Source organism: Helianthus annuus, chromosome 17 (assembly GCF_002127325.2).
Source record: "Helianthus annuus cultivar XRQ/B chromosome 17, HanXRQr2.0-SUNRISE, whole genome shotgun sequence".
NCBI lineage: Eukaryota > Viridiplantae > Streptophyta > Magnoliopsida > Asterales > Asteraceae > Helianthus > Helianthus annuus.
The window spans coordinates 20527654-20537565 of record NC_035449.2 but is presented as its reverse complement, the minus strand read 5'-3'; the positions used below and the strand labels follow the sequence as shown (position 1 = coordinate 20537565).

At 32.2% G+C, this 9912-nt stretch overlaps 1 long non-coding RNA gene across 7 annotated transcripts; it reads right to left on the bottom strand.

Moving 5' to 3' along the window:
* Positions 1-1012: 1012 nt before the first annotated feature.
* On the bottom strand, positions 1013-9658 carry LOC110921623. 7 transcript variants are annotated; one of them, XR_002582508.2, is made up of 14 exons: positions 9365-9658; positions 7078-7138; positions 6775-6968; positions 6477-6681; positions 6206-6259; positions 5351-5467; positions 4533-4627; positions 3589-3650; positions 3382-3479; positions 2515-3230; positions 2128-2213; positions 1943-2037; positions 1744-1852; positions 1013-1101 (listed from the first exon to the last, which is right to left on the bottom strand). It is a non-coding gene; the product is annotated as an uncharacterized LOC110921623 (long non-coding RNA). The 7 variants fall into 7 exon arrangements; XR_004886317.1 differs by having other exon boundaries at positions 2128-2324; positions 3138-3230; XR_004886318.1 differs by having other exon boundaries at positions 3138-3230.
* Positions 9659-9912: the final 254 nt, after the last annotated feature.

The window sequence follows — 9912 nt, the reverse complement described above, 5'->3', positions numbered from 1 at the left end:
TCCTAGCTCCTTACTTGGTTGTCAAATTTGCTTTAATTGAATCTCCTTGCTTTCCAAGAAAAAGAAAGAATTTGAGATTTGAGATGACCGACGACTTTTCCACACCTTATCGTTTGAGTATTTCTTTTTCTATTTTTGTCAAATATACACGTCTCATAATAGGGCCTAGTGTGAGAAGAAGGAAAATAAACCTAAATCATAAGTCATAACATGGTTATTTATTTACTAGCCTAAGATCCCGTGATTTTCGCGGGTGGCTTAACACAAATATATAATATCTACTGGTATTGAATCCTCAGGTAGATCATCATTTTTGTTCTATGCCTTTCCAAACTTAGGCTTCACGTCTAAGTCTAAGAACCCGCGAGCTTCGCGGGTTGGTAAAAGAAAATTTCTTCGTTAATAGTTAATACCGCTGACATTAAATATTTTGATTTTATACACGGTAAAAGACAACCGAACATATTAGATTACGACGACAAATTGAAATATATGAATATGCAACAATAACAATTCGTTGAAAATCTCTTTATAAACCACATTAGTTGTTTTACCTGTAGGTTTCTCGTCGTTGTTAAGTATTAGTAGTTTGACCCTATCTCGTATTTTCACCCTTGATAAAGCAACATACAATTGATCATGAGAGAAGACAGGTTGTTTCAAGTACAAACCAACTCTTAAAAGTGATTGGCCTTAACTTTTGTTGAATGTCATTGCAAAACATATGGCCAGTGGAACTTGCCTCCTTTAAAACTTAAAAATATTTGTAAAAGCACATAAAACATGTGTAATAATTTCATGATATAATAGAATTTCACAGTTACATTAGCAAATTATAGTTAAATATAACATTGCAAAAAAAAAAAAAAAAACCAATAATATCTATCTCCAATTTCGCTGTGTAAAGTAAAATGTTCAAAATTTGAATATCCTTCGTGTTGAAATAAAAGGAGTATTAAATAGAGGACATACAATGCTTCCATGTATGGACATCCCTTTTGCTTTTAAGCTCAAAAATGCACTCCGAATGTTGGCGATCGATGTAAGAATTTCAAAACAAAGGTTGTTGCAGAAAATTCACCATTGTACATTTGAGGCATCCTGCAAAAGTTGGCGTAAATTAAATATCCTCCTCTTACATGTGTCTAATCATCACATAGTTGAACACAAACCATGCGAAAGTATCGGTACCGAAAGTACCAGTACAACATTTTAATAGAAAAGATTCAATAGCGAAACTATATTACTACTGTAACAAAATATAGATTATAAAACTTCAAAAAATTGGGACAAAAATTGTTTCGGCTCAACCCGATTTGCTCCGACCCACATATGGTAATGACTCGTCTTGACTCATTACGCAACCCACCCTACCCATGTCTAAATTATAGTAATTGTATGGATGGATTAAACACATACCTCATTGTTATATGCAAATAAAAAACATACGGGGTAATAACTTTTTGCAATTGGTTGATTCATCTCAAGATCCAAGTAAGCTATATGTAGTCTCGAATATGTAACAAAAATGGAACTTCAGTGTATTTCTTGATATGTCTAATTCATTCAAATGTAACTTCAGCAAAAACCATTTTCATCCAACTCACCAACTTCATCCAAAATTTTGAGTTAGATAAGGGGTATTTATGTCATTTTATATATATTAATACAAAATAAAATACTAAAACTAAATAAAATATAAAATAACATGTATAAATTAAACCCACCCATTTATAGCCTCACCTGTTCTTTGGGATTTTACTCCTGATCATTAGCCTCCACTTGGTTCGTTTATGCTTAGTTGTAATCATTTTAACATGCTCTCCCACCTCCTTTTCCATCATTTCCTTATCTAACCAAGAATAAACAAAACAAAACGAAATTAAGATTCAAGCAATTACATAGATAACTAAACTTCGATAAACAATCCTGAAAATCATACCTCTATTAAAGTTCTGAGTCCTTAGGGTAACCAAATAAGCTAGCCCGTTACATTGAGAGGCACAATCCGTCAGACCAACAACAAAGTGGACCAACCTATAACATTTTAATCGTGATGTTATAATCTTTAAAGTTCTTTTTATGCCAAAAGTATAAAGCTGGGAATTGAATTTTCATTTTGATCACCTAATTTCCTCTAGAGATATTAAGAGCACCATACTTGACCACCACTTGTAGTTGCATATTCCCTTTCTTCAACATTATCTTCAAGCCTATGATCAATCATAACAAATGTAACAGTCATACCAGACGTCTCGCCTGAATACGTTAGAAATAAATAAACGCTAGAAGTGATAGTCATTTGGCATTGGCAACCCCCAAATCTGCATAAGACTAAAGTTTTAAGTCTAAATAACGTTAGGCAATTGCTTAGAAGGTAAAAATTGCTTATAAATCAAGTTTGGCAATTGATAACAGATTATCAAAATTGACCCATTCATATATAACTGTTTTTTTTACTACTGTAATTTTAGTGCTATTCAATTTATGTTATCCTATAAAACGAAAATTCACCTTGGCCTTTAGCTGGGTTTGCCTTGACAGAGTTGGTGTTGTAAGAGGAAAGGTAATTGCTGGTGTTGTTGTGGGGGGTGGTAGTGAAGACAAAGAAAACCAAAACCTTGTGTTTAGAAAAAAAGGAACTTGAGAAAAAAAAAAGCCATTTATAGCAATTACCCTAAAACAGTGAAAAAGGCAATCGTTCAACCACTTAAGTATAGTGGATGGCAGGGATGAGCTCGGTACCAACCGGTACCGAAAATAGCGGTATTGAAAATCTCAAAAAATGGGTACCGGTACCAAAACCACAAATTTCGGTACCGAATCGGTACTGAAAATCTAGTCGGTTTGGTAAATTCGGTACCGGTTCCGAATCGGTACTCGGTATCATTTGCGCTTCCCTAGATAACATTTCCAAGATAAAGCATAACATATCATGACGACGAATTAGTTATTAAAAGTTTATAAACCATGAAAAAGAAAGTTGACACAAAACATAATAAAATAGTTAAAATGTTACCATATCTTTTTAATTTTGGATGTATGAGGATATGGTAAAACTTGTTTTTCACCTCGGCTTCACGGTCAAGTTTAAAATGAGTAACCTCAAAAGTTTTAACATCAACAACTTTAAATACCATATAGTCATTATCTTCAACACCACATTTCCAGTAAACATAGAACTGCTCCCATGCATTGTGTTTATTATATACATATGCCAACGCAAGCAACTGCAAGATACAATATAATCAGTCATTTTATCTTTTAATTAATAATCGTTTTTTTTTTCAAGAATCGATAATCACTAATCTAATCAAATTAAAACTTCACATAGGAACTACAAATAGTCAACATGAAAAATAACTAATGACAAATGCAAACCCGAATTGAAGAAGCAAGACCACAAAATTTGTCACACTGTGAAACACACAAAGCTAACCCTTGCATCTTGTCATGAGCCGAAAAACTTCATATAGGAACTGCAAATAGTCAACATGAAACAAAACACTAAGGATAGGAAAGAAGATGCAAACACGTTTAAATGGGGATGATACCTCTAGAATTTGGAAAAAAAACACCTATACATACCTGAATAGAGTAACAGCAACTAACGCCAGCTGATAACAACTTTGAAAGCTAAAAGATAAGTCCTGCAAAAGGGAACAAAACAAATTAGCAGCGCCAATTGGAAACTAACAAAACTGTACCAGAAAAACTAAACATCATCACACGACAATGTACTATGGTGTTAATATGATTTTTCTCAACAGTGTTCAGGCCTTGGAGGAACACACAAACAAACTCAAGGACATCCCAACAATGTACATTTCTATGATTGAGTAAGAAAAGTTAAAAACAACACAAACCTAATGGTTGAAAATCACAAGCTACTTTGACCCTTTCAACCTGTGACCCGACTATATATTTGACTCTACGACCTGCTGCCTGTGACCCATAACCAGTGCATCAGACAATTTTTCCCTTAAGTTACTGGCTCCACTTCTTCAATGAGTATGTAAAAAACGAAGCAGTAGGCCCGGAAAAAAAGTAAAAACAGGATCCAGCATCTTCATGGTGGCCAAAAACATGAAGTTACAATATTTTTTTGTGAGTTGTCAAAATGGCAAATTTTGAAGCATGATTTTCGTTAACTTTTTGTAACAAATCCCAGATGCCATTTTGATTCTTATCGAACAATTGATCCAAGATTACCAAAAAACCGCTATGTCTGTACATTTAAGCATAACATTAAAAAAATGTCTCTAACATGCTTCTACACCATGATCATAGGCTCATAGCTTTAGCCCAACACATCTAGCTTTTTCATGCATTTTATTTTATCCTTTTCTTCATTTTTGATCATTTTAAGAACTGGAGACCCAAAAGAAGACCAACCATACGAAAAATGTAACCAAATCAGAAGAACATAGAAGAACATATTGTTACCTTAGGTAATATCCGTGACATGGAGTCTAAATCAACGACAAATTAGCAAAAAATTACGTCAAATTAGCAAAAAGATTAAAGTTTACCTTGGATTCTGATTGGAGCTCAGGTTACTCCTGTTCTTGCTGTTGGTGAGAAGATTCAGTGTAGGATCTCTTTTAACTTCAAAAGCCTTGTCTTCCTATAAAGTGATTTCAACCAGATGCTCCTTGTTACATTAAAAGTTTACATGTTACTAAAAGAGTATGTACATATACTACTTCCATAATCAAATTTGTAACAAATTAGTGAGTGGCTTGTATTTTATGTATCGAATTAGCTTCACATTACAAAAAAAGAGTTCAAACACATAATCAATATGAAAGCTTTATATTTTTAATAGAAAACTAATGACACTGAAAGATAGAACAAATATTACCAAACATGACAAAATTAATGCCTCATTTGATCTCAATTGACATAAAACCAATTGCGCTACCTATATAACAAAATCAAAACATGAAGCGACACACTCTAAGGCTGCCTTAACTGAAACTTGAACCAAAGTTTGAAGCCAAAAGAGAGTTTATTATTAAAGTCACCAGCTGGCTTTCTGTTCCAATTTACAGAAGATGAGTCAAACATTGATAAAAAAAAAAGTGTAGTCTAGAAAGTATTTATCAAACAACATCGTATTTTTCCGAAAACTTTCCCATCAGCTTAATGGCATCTTAACTTCATTGTACTCATTTGAATTTAAAATAAAACATAATGAAATTAGAGTGCTCAGAAGGATCCATTGCTTGTTTCTAATCATGACTCATAAATAAGTAGATTTCAACATCACTGCCGCTCTAAATCATACAACAAAATTGAAATTCAAGTCATAAAAGTGGTTTGTAGAACAGATAAATGTTATAAATACCAGGAAAATGTTGATCATTGACATTCTAGAATGAACTGGTACATGAACAAATAATAAGCAATACTTGTGTGGTACATGGTTGATGGTAAAAGGCAGCACCAGACTTTGACCTTTGACCTGAAAAGCCAAAATTTGGAAAAAGGTAAACTAAGCTCCTTAGTTAGCATGATCATGGATTGTTCATAACAGTAATTTTCAAATACACAGACTAATCTTATCATCAAAGAGTTTTATACATTTAAAAATAATACCATGGATCTTTTATCACACTAATTGTCTCTAAAGAAAAGAAAATTGTTCATCACAACATCTCATCTTAGTACCCTTCAAGCTCTCCACATGTACTCCATTTAGCAGCTTCCACTCCAATCAGATCACATTTTCATAAGAATCTCAGTTCACAATCGAGTTGCATCAGTCATATAATATGGGTATATGTACACATCATATTTAAAATTATCTATTAGAGCTATATTAGTTGTAGTCTTAATTCAGGGAAAGCCCTTTTTTTCCATTTCGCCATTACTTCTTATTAATTTATTAAAAGAGGTTTTTTTTTTGTTTCAGTTTCAGTTAGATATAGCAATTGAAGACATTGAACCAAGGCCAATCAATACACCATTTAAATCAGATGCAACCATTATAAACAGTAGTGTTTGTAGTGTCAAATCCTCATCTAAAAACCTCAAAATCACCATTATATTCAGTTCATTAACATAATTCAAACAAAGTAATCATCAAAAAGCATCTTCTAGCTAAAAAAATTTACTTATGTGCACTGTGCAGTAAGTAAAACAGAAAATATGGCATATACTGAAGATCATTTGAAAAAAATGAGTTAAATGAAAAGGTTACCTGGTTAGTTTGAAATCGTAAACGCTGCGAAATCAACTCCTTCACTCAAAATCCCTAACAATTTCAAGTAATGATGAAACAGATCAAAAAAAAGTCTTAAATATTCAATTAACCCTAACTACATTGATCAAAACCAAAGAAAGAATGCAGAATTTAGCCTCAAAGTTAACACACTGAACGTATCAATCACCAAACTCTCATACCAAAAGATTTGTATCAAACAAAAGTAAATTTAATTGTATTAAGAAATAAGAAAAGAATAATAAGATACCTGAAACCCTATAGTGGAAGATCCGGCGATCAATAGGCGGTTAGATATTCGCTTCGGTATTCCGTTTGAAACTTTTGTTTTAGGCCATACTTGATTGTTTTAGGCCCGAAACAATGCAGTGTTGATTAGGCCTGAAACGAATCGTGACATGATGTTGTAAAAGTTCATCATTGAAACTATGGTCCATGAACTTTGTTGGCAACCACTGCAAGTAGTTAAATAAATTAATAAAAAGTATAACATAAACTACAAACATAAAGTAAGCATAACATAGTAACTTAGATATTTGAAAGGTTACCAGATTTTTTGCTTCTGGAATCATCGTTATATGACAAAACTTATCTTTGACATCCGATTCATGGTCAACCTTGAAATGCATGATTTCAAATGTGTTATCAACAACGACGTTAAAAAGAACAAAATATGTGTTTTCAACACCAAGATCTCTAACAACTGTCGACCATCCACGTTATTGTAAAAGGGGGGCGATAGCTGTAATATTGATTGAAAGAATTAGTTTTCCAAATAAGAGTTGCAATACTCTATACTAATAATTGTATAACGTATAACACAACTAAGATACAGTTTAATCCAATATTACCAGATATAGATATGACGTAGAAGCATACAAAATAATCTTCAGAAAGCCTGGAACCATTGCTCTAGAAAACAGAGAATAATACTATTTAGTCGGCTTTCAATCTGATATAAACCTCGAACTTTCTTTTAAAAAACATAAACATATGTTAATGTCAAAAGTTGTTGCTTTACATGTTAAGGTAAAATAAATATGACCAAATTAGGCAAAGTTAGTGAAAAAGAGTTTAGTGAACAACAAAGACGAAGTTATAAATAAGATTTTATATGGGATTTCAAAGAAAAATTCGAAGATGTAAGTTTCTTTAACACCTTGAAAAGACATGTTTCAAGGTAAACCATTACAAAAGAAAAAAAACTGAAGCCTACACTTCAATTTTGTATGAACTAATAAAGAAAACATATACAATTACAGTTTATAATCTATACAATAAACATCAAGAATAGGGGTTTTGAAAGATACGACCAATAAATTATTGTAATCTATAACATCATATAAAAAATCTCATCTTAAAATAATAAAAAAACAATAGGTTCAATATTATCCCTAAATCAGCGAAAGTTCGTTAATAAAAGTGTAGTGAAAACCAAACAGGAAGTTCAAAATCAGATATTATATGAGAATTAAAACCTATATAAAGAAGTAACTTTTTCATGCATATAGAGTTGTAACATGTGCTTTGGGGATTTTTCAAAAAAAAAAACTTGATTTTTTAGTTTTAACCCAAAGGTTTTACCTTTTGCAATTTTAACCCTATAAAATTTGTTTTTTTAACTTTAACTCAAAACTTTTCATTATTTGCAATTTAACTTCACAACTTTTGTCAATTATACTTCTCGTCTTTGGTTTAACGTTTTTACGTTTCGTTACGTATAGTTCTAAATTTTTCGAGTTCATAGGACGCAACGTACGGGTGTGGTTCAACTTTTTATGCTTTGTTTCAAATTTTGAAAGTTAACATGGCGCAACGTGCATATGTGGTTCAACGTTTTTACCTCTATTTTTTCATGGTTGACAGGTTCGTCGCAACACGCAGATCCTAGGTCGACTCAGTGTTGGTGGTCGATCACGGTTGTGTGACATTAATACTATTTGAAGTCGTTTTACGCCCCGCCACAAAGCAGGTTGTGCTTTGGGTGTTTTCTAAAGAAAAAATGGTTATGCATATGGTTGTCGTAACCTTGGCTTTAGAGATTTTCCAAAAAAAAATTGATTTTTTTTACTTTTCACCCAAAAGTATTTCATAAATTACTTTTAACCCAAAACTATTTTTTTTTTTTTTTTGCTTTTAACCCAAAACTTTTTATCTTTTGCAATCTATCCTCATAACTTTTTTTACTTTCAACTTTGATCCTTTATAGTTTTCATTTTCCGCAAATTTTCCGCTTTATGCTTGGTTCTAAATTTTGTGACTTAACACATCGCAACGTGCGTCTTTGGTTTAACTTTTTTTACGTTTCATTCTAAATTTTGCGAGTTAACACGACGCAACGTGCGTGTATGGGTGAACGTTTTTACATCGTCTTTTTTTTTCGTTTGACAGATTTAACATAACGTGCGGGTCTTAAGTCAACTTAGTTATAACTAAAGAATCCCCGCCGCATTGCGGCGGGTCTCAATTCTAGTTCAAATAAAAAATCAAGAATACAATTTTCATGAACACCTTCCAAAATACATGTTTCAAGGTAAACGTTAATAAAAAAAAAAAGTAAACCCTGCACTTCACTTAACGATGAACTCAATACAATTAGGGTTTATAATCTACACAATAAACATCAAATAACACATATGTTTTGAAAGATACGGCCAATTACGCTTTATAATCTACACAAGAACAATGGATTAATTAGTGAAATTAATGGAAAAAGAACACAGAATGAATGCATTAACAAACAATTAAAGAAATTAACCTCGAAGATTTTGATTGAAAGATGGATCAACAGTCGAATCGATGATTGATGAACAAACAATGGAATACGTAACGATTTATAGATCTAGGGTTTTTTATAGCAATTCTTTTTTAAAGATGGAAACTCGTTCATATTTTGGAAGGTGATTTGAGAGAAGATGAGAAAATGATTGTATCTTAACATTTTGCAATCACACACAAATTTCATTAAGGAAAAGTAATGTAAACCTACCTTGATGAAAAACGAATATGAAATCAATATTGAGTACGGATTCTGGAAGTGAATTAGTAGGTTTTAGGAAAGTCTTTGTCTTGCGATTGAAGAAGAAAGATAAAGGTTTAGGGTTTTTTGATTGGTGTGAAAACAGAAAACCTACATACCTGCTTATACAGTTGAAGATGAAGATGTTAGGTTTTGATGATGTAGAAGATGAGGAAGAAAAAGAGGATGTAGAAGTGAAGCCAGAGAGAAACTTTGAATATGATTACCAACATCAGTTAGATTCTTCATTGAAAATAATCTATGGATCCAAGTTTGATTTGAAGAGGATGTAGAGTGAAGCCAGAGAGAAACGGTTGAAAGAATGATTTAGGCTTTGAGAGGAGAATGATTTCAATTGATTGAGAGAATTGATTAGTTTCCAAAATTCAGGCAGTTTCAAAAATAAAAAGAGCGTAGGAAGGAAGAAATACATTGCCGCTCAAAGGAAAAAAAAGAGGAGAGGATGAGATGCCACGTGGCATCAACCAGCCTAAGCAAATGCCATGTGTCATAAACTTGTTTTGCTTTATTAGAAATAGTAGATAGTAGATTTATTATTTATCGTTTGAGTGTTTTTTCTTTAAGTTTAAGATAGATGAATAAACATTACATTTCAATAGTTTTCCTAAATTTTTAAGATCAGAAAAATAAATTATCTATCTTGTTC